At 38.2% G+C, this 15,678-nt stretch overlaps 1 protein-coding gene across 5 annotated transcripts in view; it reads right to left on the reverse strand.

The window, feature by feature from the left end:
• Nucleotides 1-15,678, reverse strand: part of LOC132123810 (disks large-associated protein 1-like) — a 183,797-nt gene that overhangs the window by 131,691 nt on the left and 36,428 nt on the right. For all 5 annotated transcript variants that reach the window (XM_059534485.1, XM_059534486.1, XM_059534487.1 and 2 more), the window contains exon 2: nt 11,005-11,081. The gene's annotated coding sequence lies outside the window, so the exon portion shown is untranslated. The remainder of the gene's footprint in view (nt 1-11,004; nt 11,082-15,678) is intronic.

Below are 15,678 nucleotides of genomic sequence, written 5' to 3' on the forward strand. Positions count from 1 at the left end.
TCCCACCCTGGCCTGTTTCCCCAGATCTGTCTCTGACTCGTTTCCCTCCTCCCTCAACTGCCTATGCTGCACTGTGTAAAGGTTTTGTATTTCATCTGTTTTCACTGCGTTTTCTTTTTCTCTCCAGTCTGTTGATTGTTTGTATGTGTTTTCTGGTGTTCAGTATTCCTCATAGGTGCACCAAGAGGTGTCCCTTTTGGAGAGGGGTACTGTCAGGGTCATACCACAGTGATCTGAATTATTTGGTAAGTTGGTGACACCGCCTGACAGTCCCTGTGTCCTGTCTGTGTGAGGAGTTGCGGCTTCATGCTAGTTTCGGGCGGGCTCGAGTCATGTTCCCTGTTGTCTTTGTGACTCGTTGTTGGTGCGGAGCATGGTGTTCAGGTCTCGGCACTGGATTCAAGTTTGATTTTCGGTTTGTGTGCCCGGGGTTCGGATACTCAAGCTCCATGTATTGTCCTTTAGTGTGAGCACACAGTTGAAGTGTTCATTCACTCACCGGTTGCTCGGGTCTCACTGTCTATCTTTCTTGTGAGCACATGGGGTTTGTTTTGTTATTTGTGCCATGTACTCATGTTTAACCCCACCCCTCTCGTTCTGATCACTGATTCATTTGCCCCAGCTGTTTTCCTGATTGCTTTTTCCTTTTTAGCTCCCTGTGTTTTCTGTTCTGGGCTTGTTTGTCTCACGTATGTACCTTTTCATGCCTGTGATTTCTGTCTGCTCTGTGCCCAGTTTATGTCCCATTTTCAGCATTTATGTTACTCTGTTTTTTTCCTCCATTCGGGGTGGTTTAAGTTGTGATTTTATTTATTTTGTGTTTATAAATAAAGAGACCCCATCTGGCTTCATTTGAGTCTTCGCCTCTTTCGAACCATGAAAGTTCAGTTTACTTAATTTCAATATACAGCATCATACACATTATACACTTATATATTTGCATAATGTTTAAAGAAAGAAAATAATCAAAATAAGTAATTGACATATTCAATTAGGAAAATAGTGGTTGCCTCACATTATGCACAAATCATAAACCTACAGAGAAATAGCTCATACAGAGCATCACTAGAAAACCATTCCCTTAGTTTCACTCTAACAGAGGTCTTTGGGTTCATGCAGCTATTGTTGTAGCACTGTGTGTGTGTCTATGTGCAATATAACAGTGACTAAAGGCATCATAAAAGCCACTGATTCTTTTGCTACAGCTCACAAAACTGCACCCTAGCATCCATTGCTGCAGTCAGGCCGTCTGCCATAGGGACTGTAAAAGCAAAGACCCGGCAGCACAAAGGTTAGTCTGATTCCTCTCAGACAAAGAAGTGAAGCTGACTTCACACTGTGTGTGTCCGACATGGATTGTCTCCTGTATCCTCTAATCCTGTTCTCTGAGCTTCCTACCTGTCTCCAGTTCTATTAGACACAGACAGCAGACAGGCTGATGGGAGCTGTTAGCATGAGACATCTTTAGATCTACTGCTGCAAACAGACAAAATCTGAAAATAATCCTTTGTGTCTGCTGTCTCAAAGCTGCCTTTTCTCTACTTTTATATACTTATATATTGATATATGACTAGTATGTACGTATGTAAATATATGTATGTATACATACACATATTTACAGTCCTGTATGGGGTCCATACAAGCCATAATTCATTCTGGCACTCTCACACACATACATTCTCCATTCACATACATACATTTCTACTCTCACACACACATATATCTCCTTTCACATACATACATTTCTACTCTCACACACATATATTCTCCTTTCACATACATACATTTCTACTCTCACACACATATATTCTCCTTTCACATACATACATTTCTACTCTCACACACATATATTCTCCTTTCACATACATACATTTTACTCTCACACACATACACTCTCCTTACACATACATACATTTCTACTCTCACACACTTACATTCTCCTTTCAAATACATATATTCTTGCTTTACACACATAAATTCTCCTTACACATACATTTTTTTTTTGCTTTCACACACATGCATTCTCCTTTTACATATATATATATATTTCTACCTTTTTTGATATCCATTACTTCCTGTATAAGCAGGAACTCACTCTCAGACCAGGAAATACATGAGCAAGACCTGCTCAGCTCTTCCTCACAATTTTACAGTTATGCTATTTTCTTTTAAAGTCATGCTGTTTTCTTTTCAAGTACATATTTTAAGTTTTTATTTTTAACAAATCATTATGTAACCTACGTGTTCTACAGATCTGTGTACAAGTTCTAAGACACTGATTTTGATCGTATTAACAGGGCTTAACGCTAAAGACATTTTCTACTGGTCCGGTTCGGCCAGTGGTTTAATTTTTTCTTTACTTGCCCTGGCAAAATTTTTACAGGACTTGCCACAATCAATCAATCAATCAATAAGACTAATTGTTTTCATTGTTGACTGTAACATTGTATTGTAATAAATAATAACTACTTTGCACAAATAGGTACAATAGTTCAAAGATAAAACTGAAATAAACCATGCTTTTTCAGGTCTTTCAGGTAGTCCTAACTATTCCAGTTAAGGATGCACTGATCAGGATTTAATTTATTTTACAATCAAATGAGCCGATTCCCATTCTCGTTGCCAATTTATTTAGTTCTTATTTTTTTTTAAAAATATTTTACATTTATTAAATGTTTATTTTGCTCTGTTACTGGCCAAACTAACCTTGAGCAAACAAACAAACAAACAAAAAAATATATGCAACATGAAGCAAGTGCACAAAACAAAAACATCAGATTGGCTGAATTAATTTTTCATTATTATTATTATTAGTTTTATTTCCTTAATTATATGTGTGTCTACACTATGTTTGTAATTTCTGTACTGGACGAAAAGCTCCTGACGAAATTTCTTCTGTGTGTAAACACTTGGCAATAAAGCTCTTTCTGATTCTGATGAAAATGCTAATTCAATCTCTGACAACAGGTGGCGCTTATAGATCGCTATTCTAGCACCTATTGCTATTATTGTTATAATAGCTATAAGATATAAGAGTTATAAGAGTTATAAGAGTTATAAGAGTTATTGCTGCACGCAGAGCTGCAATTGAAAAAAAATAATTAAATAAGTAAATGAAAATCTAAAAATAAATAAACCGCAATGAGTCTTGAGTTATTTAAATAATATAAAGATATCGCTGTCCCTAACTTGCAACCTCCCACTTTATTCACTTCCTAAATTAAATGAAAAAAAAAAAAAAAACCTTGGACGCTTATAATACATCTATCTGGCAACACGACTGAGGCTGAGCTCGCGTCCTCAATCACAACTCGCTCAAAGGACGAGGCCATGTAACCTTTTCACAATAATAATATTTATTTATTTTTTAAAACCCAGATAGCTTGCTGAAATACATCTGCGGCTTCCTCATCTACCTCAGCCATGCTGATCAAGACCTGTCACGGTGAGCCTGATCGCGCCTAACCTGCCTTCCGTTTCAACTAAACGCCTTCCGTTTCCACTATACTCTCTCTCGCACATACATACATTCTTCTCCTACATACATCTATATATGTATGTGTGTATATGTATGTGAAAGGAGAATGTATGTGTGTGAGAGTAGAAATATATGTATAAGGAGAATGTATGAGTTTGAAAGCAAAAATATATGTATTTGTAAGGAGAATGTATGTGTGCGTGAAAGCAAAAATATATGCATATGAAAGGAGAATGTAAGTGTGTGTAAGAGTAGAAATGTATGCATGTGTAAGAAGAATGAAAGTGTGTGAAAGAAAAAATATATGTATCTGAAAGGAGAATGTAAGCGTGTAAGAGTGCCAGAATGAATTAAGTCTTGCACGGCCCCTCATAGTCCTGTAAAGAAGTTAGGACACCCTATTAAATTCCATGGTTTTATGGTCTTGCATTTAGGAAAATAAAACCTCAACCCACAACAGCACATGACACATTTCACATATGGACATTGTTGATTTAACAAAAATTAAGCCAAGATGGAAAAGCGACGTGTGACAAAGTTAGGGCACCCTTACTGTGTTAACATAGGAATTATGTGTTAACACTCATTTGAGGGCTCCAGACCAGCAAACTGCCAAAACTTCTCCATTTAGATAGCTGCTCACACTTGCCGGTGAACAGTTAATCAAAGGCATTTGATTAGCGGTACCTGACCGTTACTTACCCTCTTAATTCCTATGTTGACAGTAAGGGTATCTTTAGTTTTTCATCCATTGCTGTTTCAAATTTTAAGACCTGCCAAAGACCAGATGATATTTTATTATGTCCTGAATGGAAAACCATGGAATTCAAAAGGGTGTCCTTTCTGTTTCACACGACTGTATGTATATACAACGCAACACTTTTGTTTTTGCCAACATTTTTCATGAGCTGAACTCAAAGATGCAAGACGTTTTCTATGTACACAAAAGGCCGATTTCTCTCAAATATTGTTCACAAATCTGTCTTAATCTGTGTTAGTGAGCACTTCTCCTTTGTCGAAATAATCCATCCACCTCACAGGTGTGGCATATCAAGATGCTTATTAGACAGCATGATTATTGCACAGGTGTGCTCTAAAATGTGCAGAAAAAATGTCAACAGTTAATGCTTATATATATATATATATATATATATATATATATATATATATATATATATACACAGTCGTGGCCAAAAGTTTTGAGAATTACATAAATATTGGAAATTGGAAAAGTTGCTGCTAAAGTTTTTATAATAGCAATTTGCATATACTCCAGAATGTTATGAAGAGTGATCAGATGAATTGCATAGTCCTTCTTTGCCATGAAAATTAACTTAATCCCCAAAAAAACTTTCCACTGCATTTTAGGGATGGGCGTTTTCCACAAATATCACATTCGAATATTTGAGCTCACAAAAAACGAATATTCGAATATTCGTTTATTTAAATTAAGTTTAATGAGTCAGACGTTATTTTTCAGCAACATTTGTTTTCGTCATTTTGAACAAGCTTACAATAAGCTTGAACATTACACATCGTGTTTTGTAGCTGAAAACCTTTAACAATGCGTGCAAACAAACAAAAGTACAGATTAAAAGCAAAAAAAAAAAAAGTGAACAAAGAAAAAACGTAAAGCAGCCTGCAGCAAATAGGCTATTGTACACTTATCTTTTTTGCTTTTTTTTCTATTGTTTCAAATGTTCTTGTTAAGAAATACGGGCATGTAAACATGATTGGGGGAAAGTTGGCTCCTTAGTCTGTTAACAATAAGGCCGGCCGCGGAGATAACGCGCTCTGACGACACAGACGTAAGCGAATACGTTTTGTGAAGCGCTTCGTGTTTTCGTTTCACCACTGAATGGGATCCTCATCTGGTGGAATACATGGCTCCAGCAAGAACTGTTCCCACTCGTCTCGGCTGGACTCTCTGTAATCCGCCTTCTCCGACAAGTGGGCATTGCATCCGCTTTATCGTTGATGATGGCGGCTGCATCCGCACCACTCGCATCAAGGAAAATGTTCTGATAATGTTCAAAAAAGTTTTTTTTTTCTTACTTCTCTCATGTTTTCATCGAGAAACCTGAGATGTTTGTGCCGAGGGTCTAGGGCAGACGCGAGAAGAGGAGTTTTCACTGCATTCTCCAAGTTAGCGGTGTTTATTTGTTGCTCGAGAGATGCTGCAACAATGTTCTTGGATCACTTTCTGTGATTCTCCACGGCATATTTGAAGTACTAGAAGACCGCAGTTCTTTTAGGGGGCGTTCACATATCGCGTCTTTTGCATGCTCAAGTTCGTTATTTCCAATGTAGGCGCGCGGTATGCGCGCTCATAATGGAAGCGACGCGGTCGCGATGCGCACGCGGTGCGGCGCGGTCCCGTTTTTTCCAGGCGCGTCCGAACAGCATCGAGTTAAAAACATCTCAACTTTCAGAATGCTGCAAGCGCACCGCAGGTCATGTGACAAGAACTAAACATTCAGCTTCATCCTTTCCTGTAACAACGTTGAAAGCTCAGCCAAAATGAAGGAACAGCTGATCATAGCTGTATATGGATTGCCATTTTGAAATAAATTTTGTAGCAGAGCTACTGAAAGCGATTTTTTTTGTGCTGCAAATCCATTTATCCTTTGCTGAAATTTCCGCGTCTTCATGGAGAGAACGCGTCGCCTCAGGAGCGCTTCTGCCCTAGCGCTTTGGAAAGAAGGAGAAAGCGGAGCGCATAGCCTTTTCCACGCCTTATTAGGCGTGATATGTGAATGGCCCCTTAATCATTCATTAATTATGTTTTGCTTGCATACACCTTCAAATATGCCGTGGAGAATCACAAAAAGTGACCAAATTAGGTTTTATTGTGAAACTTTTTTTTTTTTTTTTTGCGAAATTCGAATATCATTTTTATTTATCGAATAATTAGAGCAGAACGAATATTCGAATGTTCGACTATCCGTGCACATCCCTACTGCATTTCATTGCTGTCATTAAAGGACCTGCTGAGATCATTTCAGTAATCGTCTTGTTAACTCAGGTGAGAATGTTGACGAGCACAAGGCTGGAGATCATTATGTCAGGCTGATTGGGTTAGAAAGGCAGACTTGACATGTTAAAAGGAGGGTGATGCTTGAAACCATTGTTCTTCCATTGTTAACCATGGTGACCTGCAAAGAAATGCGTGCAGCCATCATTGTGTTGCATAAAAATGGCTTCACAGGCAAGGATATTGTGGCTACTAAGATTGCACCTAAATCAACAATTAATAGGATCATCAAGAGCTTCAAGGAAAGAGGTTCAATTCTTGTAAAGAAGGCTTCAGAAAGAAAGGCGTCCAAGAAAGTCCAGCATGTGCCAGGATGGTCTCCTAAAGAGGATTCAGCTGCGGGATCGGAGTGCCACCAGTGCAGAGCTTGCTCAGGAATGGCAGCAGGCAGGTGTGAGCGCATCTGCACGCACAGTGAGGCGAAGACTTTTGGAAGATGGCCTGGTGTCAAGAAGGGCAGCAAAGAAGCCACTTTTCTCCAAAAAAAAACATCAGGGACAGATTGATCTTCTGCAGAAAGTATAGTGAATGGACTGCTGAGGACTGGGGCAAGGTCATATTTTTCGATGAAGCCCCTTTTCGATTGTTTGGGGCATCTGGAAAGAGGCTTGTCCGGAGAAGAAAAGGTGAGCGCTACCATCAGTCCTGTGTCATGCCAACAGTAAAGCATCCTGACACCATTCATGTGTGGGGTTGCTTCCCATCCAAGGGAGTAGTGTTGTCAAAAGACCCGGTACTTCGGTACCAAGTCGGTACTAAAAAATTTTAAATGTGACGGAACCAGGTTTCTTTAAGTACCGGTAGTACAGAGGTCCCGTTCAAACCCAGTTCAGCGCTATGATTTCCGCGAAGCAGAAAACGAGGACGGAATCTCAAAATCCAGTCATGAAAATGAAACTTACATTTTAATATGGACAGTCATGGAATTTGTCAAAGTTAGCATAAATTAATCAAATCAAATCTCCATATGGACCAGTATCTGTAAATGTTAAGCCGCAAAAGTTGTTTGAAATATGAATCAGTGTTCTGCGCGTCTCTGTGTGAATTAATGAATGGCAGAGAAGTGCGGGTTTGTTTACTACATAGACTGAAACGCATAATGCTTGCATTAATTTCAGCATCTGAGCTTCAGAGTTCTTTCTCCATCAAGCGATCTGAACTTTTCAGTTCATCTCAATGGACGCACAGCGCACCTGTAATTGATGCTCTGTAAACTCTTTGTGAAGGCGCACGACTCACCGTCGCTTTACTGATAGCGCTGTTTCTCACACATGCAAAGAGAGAGAGAGCGAGAGTCTTACCATGCTGAATCAATATATGTAAACTATTCTTTGTTGTCTTCTCCTGTCAAAATAGTGGAGTTCATTTAGAATTATTCATATTCATTTTCGAACAAGCAGAAGACATACCGGTTTCTCCGGTAGTGGGCGGAGCTAATGCGCAAATGGCAATTTCATTGGCTGGCACTGATCTCTTACCGTCCCTGTTTTGATTTCAGCAAATAATTCTGACCGAACGCAGACAACGTGATTAATATTCATGAACCCAGCAGCTCATCAATTCATAGTGTTTTGTATATACATTAGTATGATAGTAGAATTAGTAGTAGTATTATCTTTTAATAATAATTAATATGATCTATTACTATTTTTTTACAGAAACCCTCAATGACCAGAAATATCTTAAGCATCACCACCAGTCTTAAGTTCAGTTAAAATGACAAATATGCATTCATTAGGCCTAAAAGTAAATTTTTACATAAAGGCATTGTGCTAGAAATATTACTATTATTTAGTAAAATGTATGTGATACTGCTACTACTGTGGAAAAAAATTATAAAACTTTATTTTTTAAAGAAATAAATCACAATATTTCTTCCATGTTTTAATTTTAACAGCAAATCCCCTTTATTTACCAAAAATAAAATGTGTTTAAATTTCATAAATTAAAAGACAAATTAAATTTGGGTGAAACTTGTTTACTGTTTTTCATAACTATCTAACTTGTAGAAAAACTTTAAACACAATTGTAAATAAGTATAAAGAATGGCATTGGTTTTATTTTTTGTGCTAAAAAGTTTTTTTTTTTTTTTATTAGCATATTTTTGTGTTTTGCTTTGGTACCGAAATTGGTACCGAGAACCGTGGATTTTCACTGGTATCGGTACCGAATACTGAAATTTTGCTACCGTGACAACACTACAAGGGAGTGGGCTTACTCACAATTCTGCCCAAAAACACAGCCATGAATAAAGAATGGTACCAAAACACCCTCCAACAGCAACTTCTTCCAACAATCCAACAACAGTTTGGTGAAGAACAATGCATTTTCCAGCACGATGGAGCACCGTGCCATAAGGCAAAAGTGATAACTAAGTGGCTCGGGGACCAGAATGTTGAAATTTTGGGTCCATGGCCTGGAAACTCCCCAGATCTTAATCCCATTGAGAACTTGTGGTCAATCCTCAAGAGGCGGGTGGACAAACAAAAACCCACTAATTCTGACAAACTCCAAGAAGTGATTATGAAATAATGGGTTGCTATCAGTCAGGATTTGGCCCAGAAGTTGATTGAGAGCATGCCCAGTCGAATTGCAGAGGTCCTGAAAAAGAAGGGCCAACACTGCAAATACGGATTCTTTGCATAAATGTCATGTAATTGTCGATAAAAGCCTTTGAAACGTATGTAATTATATTTTCAGAAACAACTGAAACAAAGATCTAAAAGCAGTTTAGCAGCAAACTTTTTGAAAACTAATATTTATGTAATTCTCAAAACTTTTGGCCACGACTGTATATATAGCATCCATGTTTTTTTCTTTCAGGCGAAGGTGCTGGAATGCTGTAATTGGACATTTTGGGTCAGTTTAACCCTCAGGTGCATGTGTATGTGTGTGTGTTTTAGTTGGCAGCTAATTAAAAATCTCTTTGCTTCAGTTTGCATCAGTTAGATGTTGGATGTTTTTTCTCTCACAAGACTATATGTGTGTGGGAGGCGCTGGAGGTTCAGCACATTTAGGTCTGTAGTAGTCTGATGAAATCCTATAGCACAATGCTTTGCCACCAAATTTGAGTGTGTGTGTGTGTGTGTGTGTGTGTGTGTGTGTGTGTGTGTGCGCGCCCAGATGGGGTACCAAAAGAAATTCCATGCTGTACTACATTCATGGTTCCAAATTAAGGACTTATCCCCACTTCACAATTTCTATCAAATCAGTGATTACAGATACAGGAACATCTTTTGTAAACCTCATTGCCTTACAACACATTTTTAATTGATAACATTCCGATATCACTTTTGATAATGCTGTATTTGTGTGATGATGTCAGATACTAGTGGATGAGCACACATGACCATCTGGACTATATAGCTAGTACAAGAAGTGCACATGTAATTCAATTTTACTAGGTTTCAAGTTCATCAACTTTCTATTATCTTACTCTCTTTTTCACTTACAAAGAGAGAAACCATATAAATGTCGAAAAAGATAAATATACTCCTAATACCAAGCAGCTGCTGGTGTCTCAAAACAACTTTAAGGGAAGTCGTGGCCTAATGGTTAGAGAGTCGGACTCCCAATCGAAGGGTTGTGAGTTCGAGTCTCGGGCCGGCAGGAATTGTGGGTGGGGGGAGTGCATGTACAGTTCTCTCTCCACCTTCAGTACCACGACTTAGGTGCCCTTGAGCAAGGCATCGAACCCCCAACTGCTCCACGGGTGCCGCAGCATAAATGGCTGCCCACTGCTCCGGGTGTGTGTTCACAGTGTGTGTGTGTGTGTTCACTGCTCTGTGTGTGTGCACTTCGGATGGGTTAAATGCAGAGCACGAATTCTGAGTATGGGTCACCATACTTGGCTGAAAGTCACGTCACTTTCACTTTCATTTGTTAAACTTTGGCTCACTCCTATCTCTAGTGTATCTCATTATCACTAATTCAGGCACCAGAACCATAAGACACTGAGACACAGATGACTCAATTACTCGAGGGACTATTGTGAGGTCACGCATTAAAACACTGCTAGTTTTTATCACCAATACTGCTCTAGAACACTCCTTTATGAAAGTTGTTATGAAATGTGCATAGCATAATAACAATAATAATAACTACAAAATTAAGGAGCATACATAAATACATACAAATAAAAAGGGGAGGTATTTGTAATTTTACACAAATTCTAATGTTTAACTCTAATTAAAATGTATTATAATAATTGTGTATAGTATAGTTTCCCTTTCATGAACATTAGGAATGAAAGATTAACATTGGATAGAAGATAAGGCTTTGTCTTCATACACAACTTGAACTCATCCTTTGAAGACTTGGGAGACTTAAGCAGACCTTACAAATATAGTATGCGAATATAGTGAATAGTGTGGCTTTGACAAAGCATTCTGGGAATATCCAGGAAGCAAACATTTCTGTATACTGGAGCAATTATACTGGATTCTCTGGGAAATGCACTATTCAGAGGAGATGGAAACATCCACAGACTTACCTGATTTATTCTCTCTTTTTACTCATCCTTTTCCTCGCTGTGTGTAATTCTTTCCTCATTTCCTCCATGCAGCACATCTGCATTGAAATAAAAAAAACACCTTAAGATACCATGTGAAAAACAAAAGGTTTATTTTTAAAAAATGTTTTTCTCAGCTAGCAGAAATATTGCTGTTTAATACTTTTACAGAGCAATAGATATGTTGCTCCATGTTAATTTACAATTGAAAATTTTATTATAAATTTGTACTTCTCAATATACACTACCATTCAGAAGTTTTGGGTCTGACTCTATAAGTCTTTTTTTCTAAAAGAAATTAATACTTTTATTCAGCAAGGACAGATGGGACAGTAAAGTGACAGTGAAAGTGAAAGTGAAAGTGAAAGTGACATACAGCCAAGTATGTTGACCCATACTCGGAATTCGTGCTCTGCTTTTAGCCCATTCAAAGTGCACACACACACAGCAGTGAACACACACACACCGTGAACACACACCCGGAGCAGTGGGCAGCCATTTATGCTATCTATAATGTTAAGAAATATATGATGTTGCAAAATAATTATGTTACCCTTAAATTCTGTTCTTTTGAACTTTATCAAAGACCATTTTGCCATGTCACAGGAATAAATTACATTTAAATGTTATTTATTTATATATTAAAATAGAAAACAGTTAATAGAAATTGTAGTAAAATTTTGCTATTTTACTGTATTTTTGATCTAATAAATGCAAGTCTTGTTGAGCATAAGAGATTTCATTTACAGAGAAAAAAAATCTTATTGACCCCATATTTTTGAACTTAGTATTCTTTGCCTAAAACATAATTTGCTCATGACAATACAAGTAGGCTACAAATAAAATAACAATGAACAAGCCAAAAACGAGTTTTGGAGCATATTCTATCCTCTTCACTTCTGAGACGTTTGCTACGCCCCTGCACACAAATCATTACAATGATTTATATAACAGTTTAATGATTTATGTGGCTTTCTGTGGGTACTAAGGACCTATTACAAATATGTGTGACTGTGTGTGTTTGTGTAAGCTTACACTTACTTACTAGTATATCCAAAAGATAAAAACATTAAGACTGATGTTAAGATGTTTACATTTTCGTATGCTCCACTGTTATTTTGGACATTGGAGCAGTTTTAGTGGTTTGGTGCTCTATTTTTTCATGTGTGTGTATTCTACAGTATTCATGTGTATGTCTTTGTGAGTACAGAAGAAGGCTGTCTGTGGGTTAGACTTAGTGGGCACAGTAAGAAAATCAAAGCAACAAACTGACAGTTCAGCTTCCAAATGCTCTCACCAGGGACAGAAGTATGGGGTAAAAACATAAAAGCAATAGGCTGAGAGAAAGAGAGAGCATACACCATCCAGAAAAGAATTAGTGTGAACCTTTCATTTTATGCCTATCTGACAATGTTCTTGAATTCAAGCTCCAGATGGAGAACACATGTAGCTTAATTTCCCAGTACCACCTGCAGTCATATATGGTATATTATACAAGTAACTTCCAGTCCTCTAAGCCGATTGGCTTAATACTTCCAGACCACAGTGTGTGAGCAGGGTGGATTACTGGAGTATGTTTTACAGGAAAATACCATTTCAAATGTCAGGTTTAATTCAATTTGTTACATTCAGTGTGTGCCACATCTTTGTAATTATTTGTGAAATGTATTTTAATTGAAATTATGAATGAAAATAGTTTCAAGGTAAATCCTACACCACATTTTTTTCAGTTTCTTTATAGGTTTCACCAATGAGTATGAAATGAAAAACCCGTGTGAAAAACCAGTGTGAAATGGAAAACCCAGAGTTAAAGTGAAGCAGAATGCTCCCTGTCACTCAATTCCACTCACACTGTTTCCAACCGGCTTTCACTTTATGCACTGATGCTTTGGCTTCTTTAGCAATTAATAACATTGTAAATGAATGAATGAATAAATAAATAAATAAACTATAAAAAACAACTACAGTTCTTAAAGGGATACTCCACCCCAAAATGTACATTTTGTCATTAATCACTTACCCCCATGTCATTCCAAACCCGTAAAAGCTTCGTTCGTCTTCGGAACACAAAAAGATATTTTGGATGAAAACCGGGAGGCTTATGACTGTCACATAGACTGCCAAGCAAGTTACTCTGTCAAAGTCCAGAAAAGTATAAAAAGCATTGTCAGAATAGTCCATCTGCCATCAGTGTTTCAACCGTAACGTTATGAAGTGAGGAGAATACTGTTTGTAAGCGAAGAAAATAAAAATAACTTTATTCAACAATTCCTTCAACTCAAAACTGCCTACTTTCTTCTATGTCAACCACGCCACAAGGATGCGTCGCTTCATAACGTTACGGTTGGACCACTGATGGCAGATGGACTATTCTGACTACGTTTTACATACTTTTCTGGAATTTGACACTGTAACTTACTTGGCAGTCTATGGGACAGTCACAAGCCTCATGGTTTTCTTCCAAAATATCTTAAATTTTGTTCCGAAGAACCGTGGAGACTGAGCTCCAGGGGCTTTTTCAAGCGACCCAGGCCCAACGTGGCCTCACCGTCTTGGGCATGAGAGTGAGATGGCTCCCCCTAATCTGGTTCTCTGTAAATTTGAAGGCTGAGCTCCAGGGGCTTTTTCGAGCGACCCAGGCCCAACGTGGCCTCACCCTCTTGGGCATGAGAGTGAGATGGCTCCCCCTAGTCTGGTTCTCTGTAAATTTGAAGGCTGAGCTCCAGGGGCTTTTTCGAGCGACCCAGGCCCAACGTGGCCTCACCCTCTTGGGCATGAGAGTGAGATGGCTCCCCCTAGTCTGGTTGTCTGTAAATTTGAAGTCTGAGCTCCAGGGGCTTTTTCGAGCGACCCAGGCCCAACGTGGCCTCCCCGTCTTGGGCACTAAGCTTCTACAGGTTTGGAATGACATGGGGGTAAGCAATTAATGACAAAATTTTCATTTTGTGGTGGAGTATCCCTTTAATATCATACTAGCTGTGGTTATCTGCACATTGTTGTTTATGCTATACACTGATCATAAACATCATTAAACCCACTGACAGCTAAAGTGCATAACATTGATTACATCTTCACAATAGAGCACAGTGCATCGTAGTTTTCTGCGTATGGGGCTGCATAACCGCAGACTTTTTAGAGTGTCCATAATGAACCTTGCCTACCACAGAAACCATGTACAATGGGGACAAGAGCATCAGAATTGGACCATGAAGCAATAGAAGACAGTAGCCTTGTTTGATAAATCCCTTTTTTTTTTTAGATCGGGGGGCTGAGTTTATGTGTCATGTTTAACTAGGAAAGATAAGGCAGTAGGCCTTGGGTCCTAGCATTCACATGGATGTCAGTTTGACACATACCCCATACTTATAGATTGCTGCAGACCATTTACACCTCTTCATGCAATGGTTTCTTGATGGCAGTGGCCTACTGTACTTCAGCACCACAATGAACCCTGCCACACTGCAAAAATTGTTCAGGAATGGTTTGAGGAGAAGAAGAATTCATGATTTATCTATCTGTCTGTCTGTCTGAGTCTCCCTTTGTCTTTCTTTCTCACTCTCTTTTTGCCCCTCCTATGGGGAGCGATTTCAATTTCACGCTCAGCTGGGACACATCATCCACTCCAGCTTCACACCTCCCCATCAGCATGCTGTGGGCTCCCACCAACAAGTTCAATCAACATCAACAACAACATGGTATGCATGGAAAGATGAACACCTATTTATATGCATATGGCTATTATACACACTAGGTTGCTGAAGGTGTCTCACAAATGTGGTTATAGATGAACGCATGAAAGCCTAAATAGAGCTGAAGTCTTACAGATATCTTGAAGGTCAGGCTACACCTAAAGCCTGGGAAAATATGTTGAAAACCTATGAACAGTTCACATAATAAGTAAGAGAAATGCAGAAATACTGAAAGAAGAGATGAAGTAATTGTCAAAAGGATAATATTTACATACTATATAGGATGGAAAGTATGTAAGATTAGGATTAGTATGTTCCATCCATCATACATTAGAAGTATGGCAAAGGTTTTCAATGTATTTTTTTAGTGTACATCTATGCACAATTTTTGAATAGTCATCCACATCCATTTTTTTCCCATTTAAACTCACACCCCGGCCCCTGAAGAGAATGGAAAACTGATACACTCTCAATGTGCATTAAATGAGGAATTAACTTTAGCATTGCCTTCAGACTAAAGCAAAGAGTAAAGAGAGAATGCTGGGAGGATAGGATGACAGGAAACAAAAAGACGTCTTATCTGAAATCTACAGTGCTGTGGTGTTATCTTCACGGTCGAGTTGAATGCTTGAGTTGTCTACTTTAACATACATCAGCATACCCAACATCTGCATTTCAACAGAAAACAAGAAACCAAGACACAGAGCTACAGTTTATACTAATGTAATTCTACCAGAAAACATGGTGCAGTCTGAAAATGAGCAAGAAGGGTATTGAAGATTCAAACAGGTGTCTCTTCAACTTGTGTGTCCTGGGGTTGATTTTTATTAAAAATATGGATTTTCATTTTGCTTTATGAAGAAACTTTTTACCATTCCTTCCACATGCTACTTTTACATAAATATTTATATCCTATATATATATATATATTTATATCCTATATATATATATATATATATATATATAT

The sequence above is a fragment of the Carassius carassius genome, chromosome 42, assembly GCF_963082965.1.
Source record: "Carassius carassius chromosome 42, fCarCar2.1, whole genome shotgun sequence".
Lineage (NCBI taxonomy): Eukaryota > Metazoa > Chordata > Actinopteri > Cypriniformes > Cyprinidae > Carassius > Carassius carassius.